The sequence below is a fragment of the Gopherus flavomarginatus genome, chromosome 18 (assembly GCF_025201925.1).
Source record: "Gopherus flavomarginatus isolate rGopFla2 chromosome 18, rGopFla2.mat.asm, whole genome shotgun sequence".
Classification (NCBI taxonomy): Eukaryota; Metazoa; Chordata; order Testudines; family Testudinidae; genus Gopherus; species Gopherus flavomarginatus.
This window is the reverse complement of record NC_066634.1, coordinates 23711717-23725267: the sequence shown is the minus strand read 5'-3', so window position 1 is coordinate 23725267 and position 13551 is coordinate 23711717. Positions and strand designations below refer to the sequence as shown.

Sequence of the window (13551 nt, the reverse complement as noted above, 5' to 3'; positions counted from 1 at the left end):
AAAGAACAAAGAACTCACACCCAAAACTTCCCTCCACCCAGATTTGAAAAAGTCTTGTTTCCTGATTGGTCCTCTGGTCAGTTGTTTCAGGTCACTTTTTGTTAACCCTTTACAGGTAAAAGAACATTAACCCTTAGCTATCTGTTTATGACACGCCCCCCAAATTGCAGACAGTGGGGAACCTCACTGGTGGCAATTTCCTCCTAGAACTTTAAAATAAACAGATTAATACAACACATGCACCTTTACATATACCACTAAGTATATAACTAACAGACTTTTACATTTTTAGAACACTTTAACTACTGGATTTTGAGAAACTTTTACGAGAGAGTGCATCAGCTACTTTGTTAGAAGCTCCTGAAGTGTGCTGAATTTCAAAATCAAAATCTTGGAGAGCTAAACTCCAACGAAGAAGTTTATTGTTGTTCCCCTTGGCAGTATGAAGCCACTTTAGCGCAGCATGGTCAGTTTGTAGCTGGAACTGCCGTCCCCAAACATATGAGCGTAGTTTTTCCAGGGCGTACACAATGGCATAGCATTTCTTTTCACTGACTGACCAGTGACTTTTCCTCTCAGACAGTTTCTTGCTGAGAAACACGACAGGATGGAAGTTGTGATTCGTTGCTTCCTGCATGAGAACTGCTCCTATACCACGCTCAGATGCATCGGTGGTTACTAGGAATGGCTTGTCAAAGTTCGGGGCCCTGAGCACAGGGTCAGACATGAGTGTTGCCTTAAGTTGGGTAAAGGCCTTTTGACACTTATCCGTCCACTTAACTGCATTTGGCTGGGTCTTTTTGGTCAGGAAGGTGCACTTTTGCAGTCTATGACAATTATTCCATCCCCATGCTACTGGGGGAAGACTTGGCCAACCAGGTGAAGCGGGCCAAGAGAGCTGAGGCTGTGTTCACTCATCTCTACTCCCCTCCATGGGCCCCTTCTGGGTCTTCCAGCAAGGTGCCAGACTAGGGCTCAAGGATGGGTTCCCCAGAAGTTCTACCCCTTTCTGCTCCACAGGATTCAGACAGGCATATGTTTCCCCTGTAGGTCTGAGCCTGGGATACAAATTGGGATCCCTGGGGTCGGGGGATGCCTGTTATTGAAGCGGCAATAGGGGGAAGGGACTGTGCCTGAAGGACCCTTGTTGGCAGCACTTGTGCTATGTCCAGTGCCCTCCACCCATGATTCAAGCGGAAGGAGAAGCAGAGAAAGAGAGAAAGGAGGCTGAGTTCTACAGTCAGAGGTATGGCTGCTGGTGTGGGATATAGACATGCTGCTATTCTGGCTTCACTCCCCTTACGGAAATGGAGGAGAGGGAGCTGCTTGCCCCACAGCTAGGTCTTTCCAACCCTGCATAGCTCATTTCCTGCCTCAAAAAGCCATGGCGACCCTTCCCAGAGTAGGCTGTGAGGGAAACTGCTCTCTGCCCATAGAGCTGGCCAAGCTCCCCAGTAAGATATGAGAGAGAGAGAGAGAGAGAGAGAGAGAGAGAGAGAGAGAGAGAGAGAGAGAGAGAGAGAGAGAGAGAGAGAGAGAGAGAGAGAGTGTGAGTGAGCATGTGTGCGCGAGAGAGAGAGAGAGAGAACGAGAACGCATGCTCAAAAATCAAGCGTCGCAATGGGAATCGAATGGATACATTACTGAACTGAATTTTTAGTCGAAAAATTTGAACTAAAGTTTAGAATTTTCCTTAGCAAAACTCTGCAGTATGGAGGGGAGCCACAGGCCTCTGTAGGTAAAGAAAAATCTAGAGACAACTTAAAGAGGCAGGGCATTCCCCAGCTACCAGTGACTGACAGGTCTGATTCTGTGCCAGCCTGCAAGGAGACTGAAGTACCCATTGTAACAGATTTGTAGACTTTAGCACAAGAAGCAAACGTCAATGTAGAGCTTTAGTCAAATGTTACATGGAAATCTAATATTATATTCATCCCAATTCTTTTGCGTGACATGGCAGCAGGAATATTCTTCCAGGAATATAAATAAGAAGTAGCTAAGCAAGACTTCTTAATCACTAATCTACATTGGCACTGATCAAATTAATTTTTTTAAAGGTGTGCTCAATAACTCCCTTCTCAAGATCGTTCCCAAATTTTCCTCCAACAACTGACTAGTCTATAACTTATCATGACTTGTTTTTACTAATGGAGTTATGTCTGTCACTCACAAATCTGACACGTTATCTGTGAATTACAAGTGTTATTACTGAAACTCTTTGGAAGTGATGAATGTTTTCTGGACCAATTATTTTACTTGCCTGAAGAAAAAAAATGTTCAGCTCTTCCGTTTAGCATTTGCTTAATCACATACTACTACATATGGCTAACAACTCTCAAAACTGTACCAAGTAATTTGATCTCAAAGATAAAAAACAAAGTAACTGTTTAACAAATCTACCATTTACTTATCCGCCGTCTTCAATTTCCCATTGCATATATTTTAGTAGGTAGGTTTTCTTCCTGCTTTAGTTTCTCTCATCTATGAGTGCATCTGACAAATCCTATATTGTGAGATAAAATGTTAGCTTTAGTTCAACATTCAGTATTTCTTTTTGCTCTGCTAATGATGCTTTTGACTTACTTTTGCTTATTTGATTAGTCAAAACCTCCTCACCAGATTTTATTTAACAATAAAACAAAGCCTTCTAACAGGATTCTTTATACCCACCTTGGTTGCTCTGGTTTCTTTTTAGAGTTAACTATGATGTATTCCAATTGCAATTTTTCCAACTTTGGGAGGGGTTAAATTTGGTTCTTGGGAGCTGAGGGACTAAGAGCATTGCTCAAGGCCAAGCATCCTCTAGAATGGTGAAGCTCAATAAAAGCCTTCTCTACCTCGGGCAGTGCACATCAGTCTTGAGGCTCTCTTGAGGAAAACCTATTAATCAAGCCCAGTTCAGTTTGTCTTCACTTGGGTATTTTATGAAAAGATTCTCATTGCTGCAAGCACTAGTTCAAATGAACAGGTGTTTGCAACAGCAGGAAGTTGTATCAAATTACCTACTGGTCATACACTTGAAATCTTGAATTTTTAAAGAGACACATTTAAACACATCCTATATTAACTTTTAGCACAGAGCCATTAGGTAGATCCAGGCAAAGCACATTTTGAAGTTTTCAGCTTAGAATGGTGAAACTGAGAAATTTGTTCTGAAAACCTCAAATCTGGCATCATGCCATTCCTAGGCAAAGCCTTTTTTGTTACTAGGCCTGGAAAGGGATTTTTTTTTTCCTGTGCTCAGATCTGCATTGCAGCTGTGATCTGGGCAGGGTTTAAAGGCACTGTGATATGAAACCCCCTAATGTGATCCTGCTAATAAAAAAAAAAAACAGAACTAAAAAGGAAAAAAAAAAGATTCAGCTGCTTAACATATTGTATACTGAGGATAAGACTGCGTACATCTCATTTTCATAGAAACAGAGGAGAGGAAATCAGTACTTCTAAGAGACTGAGCTTTGTATGTTTAGATGGTATGGCTTTAACACTTATGAATCCTCTTTACACAAGTATTTTCAGGATGGGAAAGGTGTATCCTTAAGATCATAGGACTGCTGGACCAATTTCTATTAACAAGAATATAATTTAAAAACAACCCTTGCCCTCTGAAGTTTACCTTGTTTACAGGTCCATGAACATGCTACAGTAATAATGACAACTGTATTTATTCAAGGGCTTTAACCTAGAAGGATCCCAAACCTCTAACAGACTGCATCACTCACTCATCACTGAAATGCAGCCACGTGTAGAGCAGAACATGACAGCCACGCTGAACCAACACCACAGCACAGCAGGGGCCACAAAAGTAACTTCCACATTTCAACTCACACAGGTCATTTTTTCTTTTTAGAAAGGTAGTATGTAATTACCTAAATTGAAATTCAAGGACGTAATGGGATTGATATCCCTATTTCTATGAAAACTGCCATGGGAATGTCTAATCCTCACAGATAATTCACTTCAGTTTTATAGATCACTCAGAAAACAGAGTTCCCCTATCACTCTGCTACAGCACTGATTGGGAGCTGACAAAAAAGGAAGAGGTTCCGTTACTGAATCACAAACATTACACTCCTTCCAGGACTTTTGGTGTTTCTTTGAGCTCTCCCATCCAAGTACTCACTAGGTCCCCTCATGCTTAACTTACCAGATATGACAGCCCGAGCTAATATAAACCTAACAACTGAGTAGTAAGGTACAGGTATCAAAATGTATTGCTGTAACAAGCCTAAGCAGTTGCTGTGTAATATCCTTAGTACTGCACAGCGCCAGCTTGGTAGTTTCAAGGGAAACAACAGTAAGCTCACAATAGCATTACTGTGCTGTCTCTGAACTAGGGTGACACTGCTAGATATAATCTAGTAAACAAAATGTCTGCAAGCTTGGGTAGATCTGAAAGATGGGCTTCTCTGCTCAGTGAAAACAAAATTTAAAGAGCTTATTTACACACACTTATATTTTAGGTATTTAGTTACTTTCCAGAAAATTAATGCCTGATTGCAGGTAGAGAATCATTCAGCTCCCACAGTGCTTCTGTCTGATTATCCATATTACCAGATAAAACTCTGCAGTGGGAAGAGGCCTATATTCATAAGAAACAAGTAAGGGGAATACCACAGCTACACAGAAGTAAAACACAGATCATAGAATCACAGACTTTAAGGTCAGAAGAGACCATTATGATCGTCTAGTCTCACCTCCTGCACTACACAGGCCACGGAATGTCACCCACCCATGCCTGTATCAAACCCCTAACCTAGGTCTTCAAATTGTGGTTTGAAGACTTCAAGGTGCAGAGAATCCTCCAGCAAGTGACCCGTGCCCTACACTGCAGAGGAAGGCGAAAAACTCCCAGGGCCTCTGCCAGTCTGCCCTGGAGGAAAATTCCTTCCCAACCCCAAATATGGCGATCAGCTAAACCCTGAGCATGTGGACAAAACTCACCAGCCAGACACCCAGGAAAGTATTCTCTGTAGTAACTCAGATCCCACCCCATCTGACATCCCATCACAGGCCACTGGGCATATTTACCGTTAAAAGTCAAAGACGAATTAATTGCCAAAATTAGGCTATCCCCTCCGTAAACTTATCAAACTTAGTCTTGAAGCCAGATATGTCTTTTGCCCCCACTACTCCCCTTGGAAGGCTGTTCCAGAACTTCACTCCTCCAATGGTTAGAAACCTTCGTCTAATTTCAAGTCTAAACTTCCTGATGGCTAGTTTATATCCATTTGTTCTTGTGTCCACACTGGTACAGAGCTTAAAGAATTCCTCTCTCTCCCTGGTATTTATTCCTCTGATATATTTATAGAGAGCAGTCATATCTCCCCTCAGCCTTCTTTTGGTTAGACTAAACAAGCCAAGCTCTTTGAGTCTCCTTTCATAAGACAGGTTAGATGGGGAACTGAGGCACTGAGCATGTAAGGGTGTATCTACACTGCCCTTCAGTTTAGAAGGGGAAGGGCAAGGGATAACAGTGTATACCAAAGTGCCGTGCTGTAACTCCCCCATATGGATGTTGTGGGCATGAACTCAAAAGGTCCAGAGTTTAGACAGATATAGTCCTCTTCAAAGCCTGTATGTTGTGTATGTGCTATTCACACACCTCTTAGTTCAAACTGTGGGGCAGTGTAGACACATCCTGAGACTTGTCCAAGCTCACATTGGAAATCTGTTCCAGAGCTGGGAACTGAACCTGATTCTCTTGAGTTCCCACTAGCACACTTACTGCCTCCCTACTATCATCAGTGCTTACCTACAATGGATGATCGGTCCTGAAGTGCCAATCCAAAGAAATTCATACAAGTGTAACTAAACCAGTGCAAGACCCTCATGAAGAAATGCTGCACTAGAGCAAAATGTGCCAGGCACTGATGAGACTTATTAGGTAAATTCCACTGGTGCCAGTCCTGCTTTGCACTGGTGCAGTGTGTCTATGGGCTTGGCTACACTGGAGAGTTGCAGCGCTGGTGGTGGGTTTACAGCGCTGCAACTTAGTAACTGTTCATACCTGCAAGGCACATCCAGCGCTGCAACTCCCTGGCTGCAGCGCTGGCTGTACACCTGGTCTGCTCGGGATGTAACGATTGCAGTGCTGGTGATGCAGCGCTGCTCGTCAAGTGTGGCCACCAAAAGCGCTGTTATTGGCCTCCAGGGTATTAGGAGGTATCCCAGAACTCCTGTCCACAACAAACCAGAAGAATGGCTGAACTCCGAGCTCCCGAGCTTCCCGGAGCTCCTTATCTAAAAAACAAACACAGCTGCTCTTTGCTCCAGCGAGCGAAGGCAGGGGAATTGCTTTGGAATGTTCACAGCTGTTTGCTTGAGGAGAGAGAGGAGTCCGTGTTGAGCCGCTGCTTATGTGGTCTGAAGGCTATTTAGGAGTGCATAATTTGCATTTAGTGAATAAGAGAGGAGTGGGGGAAGGGGTCAAAACTTTTAAAATGATTGAAGGTAGGTGCTGTGTATCTTCCAGACCTTAGAACTTGCAGGGCAGGGAGCTGAGAACAGTGTCAGCTCCAAAAATCCACTCTGTCTCCCCCACGCTCCCTGTCACACTCCACCCCATCCCCATTTTGAAAAACACGTTGCAGCCACCTGAATGCTGGAATAGCTGCCCACAATGCACCACTCCCAACAGCGCTGCAAATGCTGCAAATGTGGCCACACTGCAGCGCTGGTAGCTGTCAGTGTGGCCACACTGCAGTGCTTTCCCTACACAGCTGTACGAAGACAGCTGTAACTCCCAGCGCTGTACAACTGTAAGTGTAGCCATACCCTATGCTAGAGATTTTCATCAGTGCAAATATACCAGTGCAGTTACACTAGTGCTACTTTCCCTAAGGAAGACAGGACCTCTGATAGATACAGAGTTTGGAAAAGCGAAGACTGAGACGGGACATGATAGCAGTTTTCAGGTATCTAAAAGGGTGTCATAAGGAGGAGGGAGAAAACTCGTTCATCTTAGCCTCTAAGGATAGAACAAGCAGCAATGGGCTTAAACTGCAGCAAGGGAGGTTTAGGTTGGAGATTAGGAAAAAGTTCCTGTCAGGGTGCTTAAACACTGGAATAAACTGACTAGGGAGGTTGTGTAATCTCCATCTCTGGAGATATTTAAGAGTAGGTTAGATAAATGTCTATTAGGGATGGTCTAGACAGTATTTGGTCCTGCCATTAGGGCAGGGGACTGGACTCAATGACCTCTTGAGGTCCCTTCCAGCCCTACAATCTATGAACCTATTAATACCGTAGGTTAAACAGACATTAAATTTTTAAAGGCTTTTTTTTTTTTAAACATTCCAAAACAGGGTAGACGTTTATGACATTTTTAAAATGAGGGAGGTTATCAGAATTGTGGTTTTAGCTAAATTTGGGATAATTACCAATCTAAGGTCCTAAGAAATCTAAGCTGACAATTCTCTGGTTTCTCTGCCAGAATGAGTGTCATCCACTGATCCTAACATCTCCCTCCCTTGTTCACTTTGCAATTGTGTGTCAAACACCAGACTCCCAGGAACAGAGGATGCCCCGTATAGTATACATGTTAAGTGTGGTGGTACACTCCGCTAAATTCCTGCTTCTCACCATGCCATGAATATACTAAAGACAGAATTCAGAGGGGCTGTCTAATGGAGAACCACAGGGAGTAGATGGAGGCTGTAAGAACTGTAATGAAGTGTTAATAGCACACACAGAGGCACTAAAGGCTCCAAAATTAGCCTTCTTGGTGTTTGAAACATGGGACCACGAGACTTTATCTGATGCCATGGACTCTCATCTATAAAATCAGCACAGGGAAATTTAGCACAGAACTACAGCAAATTTTGTCTACATTTGAAAGAGCTATTTACAATGGGGAATTCTTTGCAACATATAGCTCCCCCCATTCCACAGGTTGAGGAATTGTTGGTATTATATTTGTTTTTGCCCTTTGTTTTATTTGTTTAAATTATCTATTTATTTTTCAGTAAGCACTAGTGTAATCACGGCTGCAAAAGTCACTGCAGCTGACATAGTCCTTGCTCTGAGGAGCTTACTATATATATTACAAACACAGATGGTAAAGACCCAAGCCAGACATTGCTAGAATATAACAATGCCAATTTGAATTTTATAGCACCTTCTATCCCAAAGCATTCTGAAGTGCTTTACAAACTGACTTAGATGATACATGCAGAAACTGCTTCACCTGCCACTAATGTGCAGCCACCTCTGGGGAGAAATCAGGCAGCTGTTATCAGTGTGCTACAAGAGCACATAACAATTTAGGGCAGGAAGTGAAAAAGGATCATGCAGCCAACTGTAAGGAGAATTTAGCAAGGCAGAATGGAATTACCAAGCATGAAAAATACCATGGTATTATTGGCCGAAACTGGCAATGACCATAGTTTTACATCACAACAAAAGAATCTAAAAATAGATATATTTAAGCAGTAGATACCCAAAACAGGTATTCATATGACTATTCTAACATTGCTCCTCAACGCTGGAAATTGTAGTGAGTGCTATTAAATGAAAGTGAATGATGTGTTTTCACAGGCAGCAGGGAGGATTTTGCTGCTCTTTATTGCACCTATTCGCTTCGCACAAAGTGCATCTTGATAGTAAATACAGTAGCACAGGTCCATTTTAGCTGGGATAGATGTTGTCCATTGTATCTGCACCTGAAATGAAATCAGCCAGCAAAGTCTACACTTCTACATAATTTTCTGGTCCACCAGAAAATCAAATATCAAAGATTACTGACAAAGGAACCTCCAAGGGAGGACATTTTGGAGCAAAGCAGCCTGACATGACTTCCTTCCCCAAACTCTCAGGATTCATAGGTTATTGAGTTCTGTTTTAGACAGAGTTGTACACACTTTAAATACACAATCACCTTTCAAAATTACAGATACAAAAAAAGCAAATAGTTGTTCATATGCTAATTAAATAAAAAGTTCTAGACACAGATTAAACTTCGCTTGTTCCAGATGCATCACTGTTAGCAATGCTTTGAAACGGGGACTGAAAGGATTGAAAAATGTGTCCAGTTTGATTGTAGTTTCTGTAAGCACTTTCACACTCTTAATTGAAATGCCATTTTCAAGCATATTGGTGGAAGAAAAAAAGGGGAGCGATTAGCCTGATTTTCAGAAATGCCAACCACCCACAAATCCCACTGAAGCTAATGTCAACTGCAGGTGCTATGCTGCTGAAGATCAAGCCAGGAGATCTTGTGGTTAAGACACAGGAGTGGAAAGCAGGAGACAGGTTCTGACCTGAATATACATCAAACTTCCAACATAGTCTTGGATAAGTCCTGTTGTGTCTGTGCCTGTTTCTCATCCATAACATGGGGCCAGTACTCCTAAAGCACCTCATATGGATGACGTGAGATAGGGACGTAAATATCCATTAGAAAAGTTAACTGTTTAAACAATTAAAATTATGTTGTTTAATCGGTTAACCAATTAAAAGGGTGAGCGGCTGGGGCTGCTCCGGTGGGCCAGTGTGGCTGGGGCTGGGGTCAGTGGGCCGGCCCGGGGCTGGGGCTGCTCCAGCTGGCCCCACGGCTGGGGGTTAACGGTTAGGGTCGGTTAACTGGTAAGACTAATGCTTACCGGTTAACTGTTTAGTGAGGCTGAATTAGTTAACAATTGTAGAGAGCTTTGAGATCCTCAGACAAGGTATAAGAGCAGGATGAAGTGTTACTTATGATTAATTTGGGCAAAGTGTTATTTATCGTAATTTTGTGACTTCCGAGAGCAGTGGTTCTCCAGCTTTTAAAGTTCTGTGGCTCACTTCATAAGACTGTGCAAGTGTCTCATGAACCAAACACCTCAAATCTCTCTAGGCCGGTTGTCACATTGATTCATTCTGAAAACAAGCAAGATATGCAGTGGTATTGTAGCTGAGTTGAGTCCTAAGATATTAGCAAGACAACATAGGTGAAGTATTATCTTTTATTGGACTAACTTCTACTGGTGAAAGAGAGAGAAGCTTTTGAGTTTACACAGAGCTCTTCCTGAGGTCTGGGAAATGTACTCAGAGGGTATGTCTACACTGTAGTTAAAAACCCGCAGCTGGCCTGTGCCAGCTGACTTGGGCTTGCGTGGCTCAGGCTGTGGGGCTGTTTAATTGTAGTACAGAGTTCTGGGCTCAGGTTAGAGCCTAAGCTCAGGGACCCTGCGAGATGGAAGGGTCCCAGAGCTCGAGCTCCAGCCCAAACCCAGAAGTCTACACTGCAATTAATCAGTCCCACAGCCCGAGCCCTGTGAGAGTGAGTTAGCTGGCATGGGCCAGACATGAGTGTCTAATTCTTCTCTGGTAGAGTGTCGTTGTTTGGTGAAGGCCATTTTAAGTATGTAAAAGTGTATATCCTTGGAGCATATTCTGTGGTACCTGAGTGCTTGATTGTAGATAACAGATTTCTTGCTGTGCTTGGAGTGATTAGTGGATCTGTGAGGCAGGTGTGGTGCTCCATGGGTTTACTGTATACAGTTGTTTGTAGGGTTCCATTGCTTGATGCTAGTGTGTTAATGTTCCCACATGGGATATCATCAGACAGTTACAACACATACTCAATGGAGACCATGTCCTGGAAGAAATCTTTCCTGAACCTCCTCTTCTGTTCTTAAAACAACCCCCCAAACACTCTGAGCTCATCATCAAAAGCAAGCTCCCTACCAACTAGGACACACAAATTCAAAGCAGCACCAGATCCTGCCAAAACAACAGATTCAAAACCTGTAGACATCTCTCTGCTGGTACAAACACACATCACTCTGCTGGGACAAACAGATGCCTCACAACACACCTTTCAAGATCCATGAGTCCTACACACGCCTATTGCTACATGTGGGATCTCTCATCCAGTGCACTAAATGCCCCCAATAACAACTTTATGGGTGAAACGAGGCAAACACACACAGAAAAATGATAGACAAAAATGCCATATCACCTGATCTCTCCGTCCTCATCCTCAAATGAAGCCTGCAGAATAACTTCAAAAGATGAGCCTGGGGGCTCAAATTCACAACCTTGCTAAATACTAAGGCCATGTCTACATCTAAAATTTTGCAGCGCTGGTTGTTACAGCTGTATTAGTACAGCTGTATAGGGCCAGCGCTGCAGAGTGGCCACACTTACAGCAACCAGCGCTGCAAGTGGTGTTAGATGTGGCCACACTGCAGCGCTGTTGGGCGGCTTCAAGGGAGGTTCGGGGAACGCGAGAGCAAACCGCGGCGAAGCTGGTCTCCTTTCCTGGTTTGCTCTCGCGTTCCCCGAACCCCGAGCAAGCAGGTCTCCTTCCCTGCGGTTTGCTGGGTGGTTCCGGGAACGCGAGAGCAAACCGGGAAAGGAGACCAGCTTCGCCGCGGTTTGCTCTCGCGTTCCCCGAACCCCGAGCAAGCAGGTCTCCTTCCCTGCGGTTTGCTGGGTGGTTCGGGGAACGCGAGAGCAAACCCGGGAAAGGAGACCAGCTTCGCCGCGGTTTGCTCTCGTGTTCCCCGAACAAGCAGGTCTCCTTCCCTGCGGTTTGCAGGGTGGTTCCGGGAACGCGAGAGCAAACCGCGGCGAAGCTGGTCTCCTTTCCCGGTTTGCTCTCGCGTTCCCGGAACCACCCAGCAAACCTCAGGGAAGGAGACCTGCTTGCTCGGGGTTCGGGGAACGCGAGAGCAAACTGCGGCGAAGCTGGTCTCCTTTCCCGGTTTGCTCTCGCGTTCCCGGAACCACCCAGCAAACCTCAGGGAAGGAGACCTGCTTGCTCGGGGTTCGGGGAACGCGAGAGCAAACCGGGGAAGGAGACCAGCTTGATTACCAGAGGCTTCCTCAGGTATGCTGGGATACCTGCTTATTCCACGGAGGTCAAGAAAAGCGCTGGTAAGTGTCTATATTTGATTACCAGCGCTGGATCACCAGCGCTGGATCCTCTACACCCGAGACAAAACGGGAGTACGGCCAGCGCTGCAAACAGGGAGTTGCAGCGCTGGTGGTGCCCTGCAGATGTGTACACCTCCTAAGTTGCAGCGCTGTAACTCCCTCACCAGCGCTGCAACTTTCTGATGTAGACAAGCCCTTAGAATCATAGCCTGAATAAAGACACTGGATTTATGGTTTACTCTAACAGCCTGTAATCCACTTAATCCCCCCTCTCCAATTTACCCCAATCACTGGAGAGGTGTTAATGGGACACTTCACCTTGAATGGTCCTTGCAAATGTGTTAACTACTTATGCTAAACAATCTGTTCCACCTTGTATTTAGCTGTGACACTCTGAGTACATTTCCCAGACCTGAAGACGAGCTGTGTAAGCTTGAAAGCCTGTCTCTCTCACCAACAGAAATTGGTCCAATAAAAGATATTACCTCATCCACCTAGTCTCTCTGACAACCAAGACAGAAATTTTGAGTACTGCAATCTTATGGCAAAACACTCAACTGAATCGTAACTTATTCTTTTGCATTCTATAGCTACAGCAGACAGAAGACACGATGTGTGGTCGAATATTTTTCCTTCCACTGCCCCTCCTTGGTGGAAGCATATTGCTCTTCCAAAAATGTGATACGTCATGACTTTTGCTTTCTCTACACTTCTACCTAGCAGCTTCAGGCACAAAGGGGACACACAAAAACAACAAGGAAGTCAGGCTAGTGAAAGAAAGGTGTGTCATTCAGTGTGGTGGTGCTGATAGTTCTAGAGCATCAGTGGATAAACACACCTGTCGAGTCTCATCTATGTGGTGGAAGACTCTCCTCTCTCCCCCCGAAATTAATTTTAAATTTAAAAAAGCTAAGTGTCTTCCTCTTACAGGGACTTGGCAGTGCATGTTATAACGAGATTTAAAAAAATTAAAAAAAAATCTGTCAATCAAATTTGTCACTTTTTTACAGCTCAGGGATAAGGGGGAAAGACTTCTGACGTCAAACCTAGCAATAGTTCAAATTCCCACAAATATACTGAATTTTATCTTATGTCTGAGTACAAAACAAAGAGCAAGACGCCTGATCCCAGTAGAGTCTCAGCAGGGTGGACGAACCAGTTCAGATAAAATAACTGTCCCAAACTTTTGCTCAAAAATCAAAGAAAACCTACACAGGACCTTTTTTTAAGATCTGAAAAATGTCAATCTTTTGGCACCTAGGTACAATGGGAAAAGGCACATTAGGAACAGATACACAGAGAGGCTAAGATATAAAATAAGAAATAAGATATAAGATAGGATAGGACTGATTTAGGGAAAGATATGTTGCCCATCTTTTAGATGAGATGCCAAACCAAAGTCCTGACCACTTGTGTTAATCAAAAATTCAAATGCATTTTTTTCCAAGGATTGGGGTTGAATCCTAGTGTCCAAGCTAAATTTCAACTCTGGCAATTACATTCTGCCTGTCTACATCCCACCTAGTTTCTGCTAGACACACTTCCTCACTTTCAATCCTCACTTTCAATCCTAAACTGTTATCTAGTGTTGCTGTTCTGCACTGTTCAACAGTTATGACATACCACCCCAGAAATGGCTGCATTTCAGTGGCAGCTAATCTCTAAGTATCCATTACTTATGTCACAGGA

General features: G+C 43.8%; 1 protein-coding gene across 1 annotated transcript in view; it reads right to left on the bottom strand.

The window, feature by feature from the left end:
* The window catches only part of BICRA (BRD4 interacting chromatin remodeling complex associated protein), a 122430-nt gene that overhangs the window by 48474 nt on the left and 60405 nt on the right, over positions 1-13551 (bottom strand). Inside the window, exon 2 of the mRNA XM_050928705.1 lies at positions 2401-2503. The gene's annotated coding sequence lies outside the window, so the exon portion shown is untranslated. The remainder of the gene's footprint in view (positions 1-2400; positions 2504-13551) is intronic.